The 13,124-nt window shown below is 41.5% G+C and overlaps 1 protein-coding gene across 1 annotated transcript in view; it reads right to left on the bottom strand.

Annotated features, from left to right (window-relative positions):
• Positions 1–9,065, bottom strand: part of ror1 (receptor tyrosine kinase-like orphan receptor 1) — a gene marked incomplete at its 3' end in the record, with an annotated part of 53,756 nt that extends 44,691 nt beyond the window's left edge. Inside the window, exon 1 of the mRNA XM_080727899.1 lies at positions 9,053–9,065. The remainder of the gene's footprint in view (positions 1–9,052) is intronic.
• Positions 9,066–13,124: the final 4,059 nt, after the last annotated feature.

Below are 13,124 nucleotides of genomic sequence, written 5' to 3'. Positions count from 1 at the left end.
ATAGTGGGTGTGAGTCTTACTGTTTATATTACATGTGTATGTATATGTGTTTATTATATACCATTAAGATCCTTATCTAGAAATATCTACCAAGTGGTTTGGTTTGGTGTAGCCTTGTGGCAATACTTCCATATTGTCACTTGACAAAGCCCTAAACCAGACCGACACTCAATTGTATTCTGTTTTTGTTTTTGTTTTTTCTCTTATTTTTGGATTAGCAAGTCTATTGACTGTTTTGTTTTTCAGTCTTGTCAAATCAAATGTATATTTGATTGTATTTTATTTATATGGGGTAGGCATTATAAGCGTAAGCTTCTGCCTATACCTTTTCGGACCATACAGTGTATACTGATATTGAATGTATTGTACTATACTGGCTGCCAAATGGGACCGAAATAAAACTTTCTAACTCTAACACAGAAAGTTTCAGAATCAAAATCCGACCTAGTGAAGCTACGTGAGGGTCGGATGGTTGCATTGAGGCTAACGCTAGCAGAGGCCTGTTGTCAACAGGAAGCCCTGGTTTAAAGGTGACGTCATAATCGTATCCTTTTTTTTCACGGTTTACGTGTGGACATTAGCTGAGGTAAGCTAACCATTTCGCTCCGTCTATAAACACATATTAAAAGCTTAAACAATGCTTTTATATAAAAGTCGCTCCGAGTCGCTCGGCACCAAACGCCATAGTGAACTAGTCGCTCGTAAAGTCGCCCGGCGCTAACTGAGTTAATATATCTAAAATCACTTCAACCAATATAATACAATATTTATATAAAACCCTATAAAAATCAACGGCCAAGCTGAAATCTATAATCTACTGTATAATGGCCAAGCTCACAATGTGTGGCGATGCAACATTTTGAATATTTAACAACGAATCTTGTATTGTATGAGAGTCCCTGGCACAAAATCATTTCAGATGGGGGGGGGGGGACACTGACACGGAAAAGTTTGAGAACCACTGCAGCAGACAAAAGGCTGTCCGAGCCCTAGAGACATCATCAGCAGAGTCCAGAGGAAGAAGAAGAGGGCCCTGGAGAATGACAATGAGACGCGCAAACAACCTGCGCGATTATGCCCAGGATCAGATTTTCCTGGAGGTTGTCAGAAACGACACTCTGGTGGGCCACCTAAGAGCTTAATGTGCGAGGGGAAAACCTCTGGAAAGTTCCCTCTAAGCACACAGCTCTGGTAGGCAAGAAAATACCCCCGGTCACCGAGACTGGCCAAAACAAACAGCGGGCAGAGATGCATGCTGGTGGGGGGGGGGGGGGGGGGGGGGGGTCTTAAGGGCTGGTCAGAAGGACTTGTATGTGTTTGCATCTGGAAAAAACAACAACGAGGCAAAGGAGGTGGAAAGGTAAAAAGTTAACGTTGTGTGCACGTACTGTCCAGTATACTGCACGGTAAAATCGTCAGGGTCAATTTAACTGAAGAGTCATTAATGAGTAACTGCACAATAATACTTTGAACAGAACTGAATGAGCCATATTAATTCTTAATACTGTATGGCTATTTTAGAAAGGCATGACAGGGAGATGTAGAGGAAGAGATAGAGACTAAAATAAATGCAGAAGACGACTGAGAGGCCACAGGGAGTGTTTTTTTTATGTGTACATACAGCAATGTATGGAATGTGACTTGGAGGGCCAAATTCATGAACATACATTGTGTTGCTGTTTGGTGGTCTGAGTGTGGCCTCCGCAGAGACAGGAGGAGGCCCCTGGCACTACAGCTGCTAGTCGAGGAAACACACACACACACACACACACACACACACACACACACACACACACACACACACACACACACACACACACACACACACACACACACACACACACACACACACACACACACACACACACACACACACACACACACACACACACACACACACATTATACTGCATTCCTCTCTACAGTGATGGGTACAGCGTGGGTGTGTAAGCGGTTGTGGTTATGGACATGTGTGTCTGTTAATGCATGTGTGCATGCACTTTGCATATGCATTTTGTCACGGCTCCCATTTATATACAGTATTTTTCATATTTTCTAAATTTTTTGTAGCCTACTGAAGCCCAATGTATTCCTTGATATATATATATATAACCGTGTAGCCCGCTGAAGATAACCGATTTTCAATGTTCTTTTTGATATGGAGAGACATGGTTGTACATTTTAGGCTTTAGTCTGTTGAAAGTGCGTTATGCCATAGAACAGCCACATGAAAAAATAAAAAGAGTTGGACTTGGTGTTGTCACCTGATACTCCGTGTCACCTCAGTGCGCTGGTGTTGTGGTTGTCTGCCAGGCTTGTCTGACTCATAGACCTAACACGTTGTCATGAGGTGTGTGCAAGGTGTATATGAGATATGTGTCAAGTGTGTGTGAGAAAGAGAGAGAGAGAGAGAGAGAGAGAGGAGAGGGGGGACATTTGTGCAGACATGTGGCCGTGGTCACTGGGACACACATACACATTGTGCATGCACATACACATACAACTCTCCTTCACACCCCAGACTCAGCACAGCAATGTGCTACTAAAGAGTATGTGACAATATGACACGCCCCCCCCCCCCTCACACACACACACACACACACACACACACACACACACACACACACACACACACACACACACACACACACACACACACACACACACACACACACACACACACACACACACACACACACACACACACACACACACACACACACACACACACACACCTCACTTTCTACTTTACCCGTTTTCGCTATTTGTGGGCATCACTTATACTTATAACCTGTACACTTTGTTGTACAACAAATAGCGACAATAGCTCATGTACAAGCTCACTATGCAACACATTGTGAGCTTGTACATCAGCCATTTTCATTATTATTGCCATTTTTGAAAACATTTATACCATCTTGAAAATGTTTGGAAAATATTCGTCTAGAACGACAAGAACCAAATTAGGGGAGGGGGATCATGGTTTAATGTAGGGTAGGTGGATTTTGATTTCAGTCAGAGACCGTTGATATAAAGTGTATAGGGGGCCACACACAGCGCACGTGCGTGTGTGTGTGCATGCAGGAAGAAGGGGTGCTGTGGTTTCCTGACCCATCCTCCCCTACAGCCCTGTCTCTCCCCCCTATGCAAACACCGGCTCTCCATACAACAATATACGAACCTACTGAGAAAAAGGGAGAGGATATTATTGAATTAACTACAGATCTGGAGATATTCTATACCACTGTATACAGGGCATGTCATTCATTACTATATTTAGGGCGATCGGCCGGGAGCCGCACATCTTCAGACGGGATTGCCAAGGGTCAAAACCTTTGCCCATATGCTTTTACACGGACACAAATGTGCAGAAAGGCAAATACTGTTGCACAAATCAGATATACAGTATGCCGCACACAAGGTTAGTCAGGGCAGAGCACAATGTTCCAGATCTACATTCAGATTTGGATAGTTTGGCAGAACCTTTAGCTTTTTATTTATTTGTCGTTTCATTTATACCAGTGCCACACAGCCGTGGAGTATTATTTGCAGTGGTGTAAAGTAACCAAGTACATGTACTTAAGTACTGTACTTAAGTACACTTTTGAGGTGTTGGTACTGTACTTTACTTGAGTATTTCCAATTTCCAATACTTTTACTTCCACTACACTACATCTCGGATCCAAATATAGCACTTTTACGCCACTACATTTATCTGAAAACTTTAGTTGCTAGTTACTTTCCCGACTTACATTATAATATTATAAAACGTACATAAACTTTAGCCCTATTTTGAAAATAGCCGATCTACAAGCTCACAACGCGTCGCAATATTGTGGATCTGCTATTTTCAAACATTTTGTACTTTTACTTTTGGTACCTTGACTACATTTTACTCAAGTAAATGTTGTATTGCAGACTTTTACTTGTAACGGAGTATTCCTATATTGCAGTATTGATAGATGTGAGTACCTTTTCCACCACTGATTATTTGAAGTCAGAGTTCATGCAATAGAAAGTACTGTCATCCTATGTGCTCTTCAGTCCCGTAGCAGCTGACCATGCATCCATGTGGTAAGAAATGTCACAAGGCAGGCACGCTCAATAATGCCTGCTTTACACTTGAGAATATTTGGACTTCAAAATAATGACTCCTCTGTGGGTTGAATGCAGGGAGAAACTTAGTGAAGAAGGAAACACCTTTCAGCCAAGTCAGGGCAGAGTCCAGTCTGCACTCTGCCCTGACCAAGGCCAATTGACTAAGGAGACCACATAAACACCAGTAAGTGGCCTCTGGTACAATTTTTGGTAATTTTTCCCACCAGGAGTACCTTGTCGAATACATAAACATAAACAAACAGTACATTAACACTCGCCACACTGAGCGTGCCAGCTTTTTCACTGTTTAATTAATGCCTCCTTTACACTTGATATTTGGACTACTAGAAAGCTCTCATGTTGTGGGTTTCCAATGGGCATCATGCAGCTTCACATATTACAAGACTCTTATGGGATTCTATAGGACAGTGTTTCTCAAATGGGGGTACGTGTACCCCTAGGGGTACGGAGGGGTGCCGCAGGGGGTACGTGGGAAAAAACTGGAAAATGGAAATATGTATTTTAGTGTTATGGTCAATGATAAAACATTGACAGACTTTGTGTGAACCTGCTCAGATGTCACTGAATAGAAAGCAATGTTTATTTGCCATTATGCTGTTTTATTTTTAACATCAGTATAGAAACTGGACTTTTGATCTAAAATGTTCAAATAAAATGCTGTAGACAGGGGAAGGGGGTACTCGGCTTCAGAAATCAGTATAAGGGGGTACTGCAGCCAAAAAATTTTGAGAAACACTGCTATGGTATTGTATGTACATTTTGCACAAAATTAGGTACATTTTCCTCTTTGGTGATTCGTAGTAAATTGGTGGAATTTATTCACACCGCTCAATTAAAATTCCTTTATAGACCATTCTTTTAGTTTCCATGCATCATACATTTCATACTACCGAGTGTGTTATACTTTTGTAAACAACAATATTTTCATTACCTCTAGTCTATGACATTGCCCAAGGCCTCCCGAAAAAAGAAGCTCTTTTTAACGTTTGACTGCCTCACGGTAAACCCCTCCCTTTTCCAAATCCCTCTCTCTGTGGTGCTGAAATTGTCAGCAGCACACACTGAACACGTCCTGGCTGTTGACGGTGTCGATCATCACAAGCCTATGAACCAAGGCTGGAGGCTTAAGATAACAATAAACATGTTTGATATTTGAACGATCAAGACGAGAAAAATACTGCATTAAGACACCATGAACAAACACTAGACACTGCCGACACTTTTCTCGGTGGCATAAGTTGGCCTTACACTTGGCAATATTTGATGTGATTAGAAGTCCTATGACACATTTCCAGTCTGTACTGGTTCTTGGAATGATAGACACATTCCAGTTAATGGTGATGCGTGACGCACTTAACGGTGCCTGATAGGACAAGCACTCCCAAGCTCCCAACACTCCCTGTCTCCACTACCCTCTTCAGAGGTCACCATCTCTCATATTTAACACACACGCACGCACACGCACACACACACACACACACACACACACACACACACACACACACACACACACACACACACACACACACACACGTCAAAGTGCAGACAGTGATGAACCATGGTGTCATTTCTACAGAATGTTACGTCTACCATGACGGCCGTATGTGTGTGTGGTTATCTCATCTCTGCTGTCTTTCGGTGTGAATTCCCAGCGTGTGAGTTCCACACAGCTCCTCTCCTCATATGTCGTGTTCCTGGCTCTCCGAGAACTAAATTAGCTTCCTTTCATTTGGGACATCCATTAGAAAACATACGGTGGGAAGCTGTCCATATGCAGAGTGCTGTGACTGCATTGATTTGAATCGCATATGCTTAAACTCTTCACTCCTTGACAGTCCTCTTTATTTCCATAGCACATTTTGAAAACAAAAATAAAAATAATGAAAGCCCACTACCCACTCTCAAAAAAAAATATATATATAATACTGTGTCATGTTCGAGGTCACCCAGTTTATCTCATATCTGATTAGTTGCGTTGATGGATGGAAAACGTTTTTTTGAGTGTTGGGCCTGCACACTTCATTAACTGCTATAATAACCACCAATAAAGGAAAGGGGAGGAGGATGGCAGAATGGCTGAAGAGCTGGGAGCAAGCACAGAAGAGAAGAGAAGAGAAGAGAAGAGAAGAGAAGAGAAGAGAAGAGAAGACCTGCCAATTAAAGACTTTACAACAAAGCCATTCTGTTTGTAATTGTCTCGTGTGGAGTGTTGTGGTGTTTGGCACCAGGATCACTGGGAAACTCAAATCCTAGCAGCATACAGTACTGTCCCTTTTCTGTGGCAGATGAATAAATGTTCCGCTGTCATCACCCTCTGCTTTATTACAGTCAAGAGGCCTTGAACAAATGCACCTTCACACACAGACCTTGCACAAACTAACAAATAAATACAGACAGACCAGTCCAGCAGACAACCCCCCACCCCGTGCACGCGCATAGAATTACGCATAGATTTGGTTAGAATCTTATTCCATGTTATACTGTGCTAAGCCAGCTGCTTCTCAGCAAGACACTGACCTGGAAACCTGAGCAGCTCTACAGCTAACTAAACATACTGCACAGTACACAAGAATCTGGACTATACAATTGCCAGCAAAGCCAAAAGAGTGAAACTCATTCGATTTTGGCTTTTCTCAGAGATAGAAAGCGAAAAAGAAAGACTAAACAAGCAAACTAAAAAACTAAAAACAAAAAGAACAGAGGAAAGATTGTGCTCTCGTGAGCAGTAAATTAACATCCCAGATTTCAGCTCAATTATAGTCTTTCAACACGATCATTTCCTGCTACTAATGCATGCTGATAGGGCCACACTGCTGAATATCGTCTACTCGGCCAATCAAAACCATTCCCTGGCTCCAAACACAATGTGTGGTGCAATCACCAACATGTCAGATAAGGGACAGACGTTAGCTATGGTGTGGTCTGAAATAATATATAATAATCTATAATAATCTACTGACCTAGCCTGGCTGCCCTGTACAATCCTCAGAATTAACACTTTTTCTGCCAGGTAGTTTTTATAATTCAAAAATATTTTTTTTTTGCTTTTACCTTATTTTGAAGGACCCACGGAAATCACGGGCGTAACCACGATGTGTGTGTACACGCTGTTGTAATCCATCAATAAGCCCTTTTGCAAATCCCGCCCCATTCTGCCCTGTTACTATGATAGGACATTTGACCCTGGGCAGATTGTTTTTATAGTGGCAGTGAATGGGATTTTTTTTCCCCTTCATAGCCTCATTACAGCTATATAAAGTACCAAAGGAAAAACATCTAGGTGATATTAATAAAAAGGGAAGACAAAGGTACAGTAGTTACATTGCAAAACAGGGGGTTTACCCGAAAATATATGTTTTAATTTGTTTAATCCCAGTGGGACAGAATCCTCTTTGCAGATTCTTTTATAGTGGTAGTGGATGGGATTTTTTTCCCTTCATAGCCTCATTACAGCTATATAAAGTACCACAAAAAACACATCTACGTGATATTAATAAAAAGGGAAGAAAAAGGTACAGTAATTACATAGCAAAACAGTAGTTTTCCCCCCGAAAATAAATGTTTTAATTAGTTTAATCCTCTGGATCAGAAAGAGAATAGACCGCGCATTGCATCCTGGGTAGGAAGAGGACAGAACTATAATCCTAACCTCACATAATAGGCTGGCTTTTCGTAATTCTGCCCATTTAAAATATATGTACCCAATCGTGACTCTTAGACCATTGATATGGTCCATGTGAACTAGTTTGTTGAAGCTTATTCATTATGATGAGCGAGATCACGGCCGAGATCGCGGCCGTACCGGGCGATCGCCGTGTCACGCACTGCGGACAGTTTTGAAAGCCACATTTAACATTCTCCACTGCACAAACTCCACCCCCGATAGCAAAAAGTGAATGTTTTTTTCTGGTTGGCCAGTCAGGGAGTCTCAGGGACCAATCAGAAGGCTGACAAACGGTCTATTATGTCTTATTTCACCCGGTAAAGTAAAATCCTTGATAATCCACTTTTCTGAATTCTCTAGCATTGGTCTGAAGGGAGAGCCAGATACCCGGATGACTGCATCTCCCGAAGGATCATGGGAAATTGAGTCCCTGCTTTCCTGCGGGGTGTATCAGACAGGCAGTCTGATATAAAAAAAATGAAAAGACCGATATACACTTATATGGATAGAGTATTTGACTGGGTGGGTTGAGGGTTTGTGTTTAGATGGTTGTACCACACAGAGTGCTTGTGTTGTGTCATCATTGATCTACTCCTGTATCTTCTCCATTCAGTGGCCTTCACTAGGACAATGGGCACTGTCCTTGGTGCTGAATGTAGTCCCTCAACCTTTACTTTAACAGAATCTTTTCACAAACATACTCGTACTTCGCTTCGAGTACGAGTAGAGTACATACAGTATCTTTCCATTTCTGTTGTCAGACGACTGTGTGACTATAAAAAGGTTATTTGTTTCAAGAGTTGCAAAAATGCTAACAGTCCAGAGGGTAGCAGAAACATGTCAATGACAACACCGGAGGGCCGGACGGTAGCGGGGGTAGCGGCCCGGGAACCTAGGCTGCTGATGCAGCCTGACAGTTTGTTGCATGTTCGACTGCCAATCCTGAGGACCTTTGCTGTGTGTCACTCCCTTTCTCTCTCTCCCCATTTCCTGTCAGGCTGCTGTAATCGATCAATAAAGGCAAAAAGCCCAAAAAATATCTTTAAAAAACCAGAAATATGACAATACTGGTTCCGTGTTAAATATTGTACGCTGTGTTTAAAACATAAAATGGTCAAAGATAAAATGTGTCAAGTTTGGCATCTCAACATCGCAGGCAACCATGATAAAAAGTTGAAGTGATGTTACATCGGCCAAGTTTGTGAAATATGGTCTGTGGGTGGACATACTGTAGGTGTGTGTGTGTGTGTGTGTGCGTTCTCAACCTTACCATCACTAGACGTGTTCCATGGAACCACCACTCCAGGGTCTTGGGGAAAATCGGAATCTATGAAGAGAGGGAGAAGATTGAATTAATTCCTGAATAAGACTCTACAACAACATAAATAATTCTCATAATTGTCAGTACCATTTCACTGGAAGAATCAAATGCTCTCCAATTAAACTTTACAGTGTTGCATATTTTTGTATTATTCAACTTTACTGCTATTGTTCTGGTTGCCCTTTGTTTCCAACACACCACTCGTGTATGCCACATATTCTCAGACATTCCATGCCAACTATTCAGAGATTTTATTAAAAAGAGGGGAGGGAGATGGAGAGCAAAGAGCAGTGGATTCAGAGTTGTACTGTTACAGTCCAGATCAAAGGCCTTGTATTACAGAACAAGCATCAAAGAGCGATGTGGCTTTAAAAAATGTATTTGTGTAACACTTTTATTTGTGTAATAATGATTATGGAACAAGAGAACACATTATGCTGGATTCACAATTCAAATGTTTCACACGCTTTGCAGTCCAACACAGAACCCAAATATATTAGAGTTATATAGATAATTCTGTAAATATTACGAAATAGTGCACAGATTTTAACCAAATGGACCATTTGGTTACATTTGTAAACAGTTATATTAAGACTGAAGATTTGACTGTGCAGGCAAGTTTTCTGACTTAAATTGCACAAGATGAGAACATTAACAAGCGGGGGTCCGGGACTGTACTGCTGCTAGTATAGATCAAAGGGGGTTATTGTATTACAGCAAGAGCATCAGTGGCTTCATGTGGACCTAATGCAGCGTTATTACTGGCTGACGACAGGACGCTTCTCTGCTTTTCATTACAGGAGAGGAGAGACACAAAATGGTCCATGCTTGCCTGCAGGCCAAGAGGTGATTCCTGACAAATGAGAAATCTTTCATTTTTTTAAAAACACACAGGGCCAATGAAGCAACAGTTAATCGTATTCGATGAATGATTTAATCGATTAGAATAAAATAATCAATTTAAATAAAAAATAATATACCGTATTACTATCTACAAGCCCACAATGCATTGCATCACAGTGTGTTACATGGTCGGAGCAAGCAATTTAGTAGATTATAAATAATCTATTATAATGGTTTTGTGTCAATTTGTTGATATATAAAATAAAGAAAAAATATCAAAATGCACTACTCGATTAATTGATAACGTAATCGATAGAATAATCGCTAAGAGGATAATCATAGTTGCAGTATCTTTGTATGGCTAACAGGAACCTGAAACGCACACACACACACACACACACACACACACACACACACACACACACGATACCCAATCCCTGTGACCCAACACCACACGCACTTTTAGTACACATGTGAGTTGTGTTTTTTATAAGACTATCCCTGTGAGGTAGTTTAACATGATGAATGAGTGAAGTGTTGACAACCATACGAAGGGCCTCTCCAAACACACGCGCACGCACGCACATGCACAGTATGAATATCCGTGTGCAACAATGTAATTCAGAGAAACCTGAACAAGCATCTAAGAGAGTCTTTGAAAAGATGGGCAGCCAGTGTCAGAGTGTATACATGTGCTGACATGGGGCACATTCACCGAACAACACTTCATGGTGAACCACAAGATCCAGAACTTAAACCTTCACACCTTCTTTTTAACAGTGTGGCATGCAGGGGAACAGCGAGGGGGCCTAAAAAGAAAGGAACAGGCTGTGCTGCTAATTGGGTGATAATTTGTCATTTAACGCGTTCCGTGTCAGGATGGCAACTGTGGCTGTGTGCTGTGAAATGAGCTGTTAGTGTTACCCAGTAGAGATTTGGGATTCAGGAGCACCTGTTAGCAAGACGCTGGCACCTTCATGAGCTACATTCGGCAACAACAAGTATGGGGTTTTAAATTGCCACATCTATTTTATGTTATTATGTCTTTGAGGAAAAAGCGAGACAAACAGCCTGTGTAACTGTGACTACTGTGTCATGATGTTTAACTGTGCCATACTGTAGCTATGCCACTATGTCTGCAACTGCAAGTATGTTTTTAAATGTTATTTTGATCATTATGGCAATTCATCATTTCTGCTAACAAGCAAAACATACCTTGGTGAGATCAGGACCTCCGCTAATTTCACATAGTTCCCACTGCTGCCTTCGATTTCAAAACAAACTTGAGGGCAATGATAAAATGGTGTTTTCTTTCTTTTCTTTTTTTCTTTTTTTTTACCCCGAGTCCCTGGGTGAGTCTTAATTTACTTTGTGTCCCAGGCTGAAAACAGGTTTAGGGACCCCTTGCTTCTATGGTTTACAAGGGAGAGAGGAGAGGGATGTCTCGGCCCACTAGTTTCACTAACACACGACTAGCCAAGCGCAGCCAGATGAGAGCTGCAACAGGGGACGTGGACATGGGAAAAGAGGAGAAAGGAAGAGGGAGAGAGAGGAAAGCAGAGTTAAGCCCCATTTATAATTCATCGTGGGATGGTGTTGAGCACTGAAAATAGCTGATCTATAAGCTCACAATGCGACAGAGATGCGATGCGTTGTGAACGTATGGATCTCCAATCCTCGGCACGCGACACCGCCATACGGCGTAGCCGAAATGAGGCATTAGGTATACTGTTGAGGGGCCTATAAAAGGGTTCCTATGTGGGAGAACACTGAACCACACACCTTATAAAATAAAACAAGTTGTGAATTTGAGGGGTCTGTCCAGCGATGCTTGCTTCCTGAAGTAATATAAGCCACAGCTCTCTGCTTACCAATAGGAAATGTACAGTAGGCCTGGTTGGTAGTCGAACTTTAACATTTTTGACATTATGCCAATTCCCTAATCGTGGGTATAGTCTAGTCAAGATTTTTCGTTTTTGTTTTAACCATTTAAGCCTTATTTCCCAATAGGGATGCTAGGTTGAAACTAAAGCAGTTGAATTCCAATCAGGAATCAGTGCAAATCATTTCTATCATTTCAATGGGACAACTATTTTAAATGTCTCTGGTATAAGGTTGTTGCAGAGCCATCCATGAGATTTTTTTCTCCACGTCTTTTCTTTCTGTCTCCATTCTCTCTCTCTCCTAAGTTTTGGCCACATCTGTGATCAAACCCCTTTTCAACAAGACAATCATGGTATATCTGGGCTAAATTGCAGGGTAATTTTGAGATTAGCTTTCTGAGGTTTCTGAGCAACAAAAGGGAGGCAGTTTTATTAGGGCTGTTTCTTAATGACATTCCTATATACACCATCACAGTGACTGATCCCAGAGCAGTTTAGATCTGAAACTTTAATTTGGATCTGGATTTGCTTGCGCTCTCAGCATCCACATCAATGACCACATTTTGATCCTAGGCTGAAAAGCACTCCTTTGTGTTGTCAGATGTACATTCAACTATATTTTATACAGGACCATCACAGACTAGGATAAACTGCACATCATTGGAGAGTGAGAGATGTTGTATTTGGTGCTGGTAACAGCAGATCTATAAGCTCACAATGCATCACAATGCAATGCATTGTGAGCTTGTAGGAACGGCTGTTTGCTGTGCGCAACACGGCATACAGCCAAGTATAAATCAGACATTTTGTCATGATAGGCCCAAGGTGCAAACGTTTTTATTTCCTCCACCTCTTCCCTCCTGGAGAGTCTCTTGGAGAATACCCCTACATGGAATGTCTCAAGACAATGTATCGGTATTGTCCAAGACATGTTTCTCTTCCGTCTCTTAGCCGAATACCTACAGCAGCTGGCTCTCAGCCCATCAGCTCCATTTGGAGCATACAGTTTCCTTCTGTTAACACACTGATAGTATCTTGTCCCCCTTCTCCGTTAATGAAACTACAGTAGGATGTTCTTAAAATATGAACTTAATTTCTCCCCTAAAAAAAAAGTTAGGCTAATGTTAAGGATACAAAGACAAACATGGTAGGTATATAGACCTATATGTCTTGTGTCAGAAACTAGGTCTATATATATTTACTTTTTTTAAGTTTCACGTGAGCACTGCCCGATACAGCTGTGTTCGGCTAATGATGATTCAAAATGTAGCTTAGCCCAAATAAAGTCTTCTCAT

Source organism: Nannobrachium achirus (assembly GCF_963921795.1).
Source record: "Nannobrachium achirus genome assembly, chromosome: 1".
Lineage (NCBI taxonomy): Eukaryota > Metazoa > Chordata > Actinopteri > Myctophiformes > Myctophidae > Nannobrachium > Nannobrachium achirus.
The sequence above is the reverse complement of the archived record's forward strand: the minus strand, read 5'-3'. Positions and strand labels throughout refer to the sequence as shown.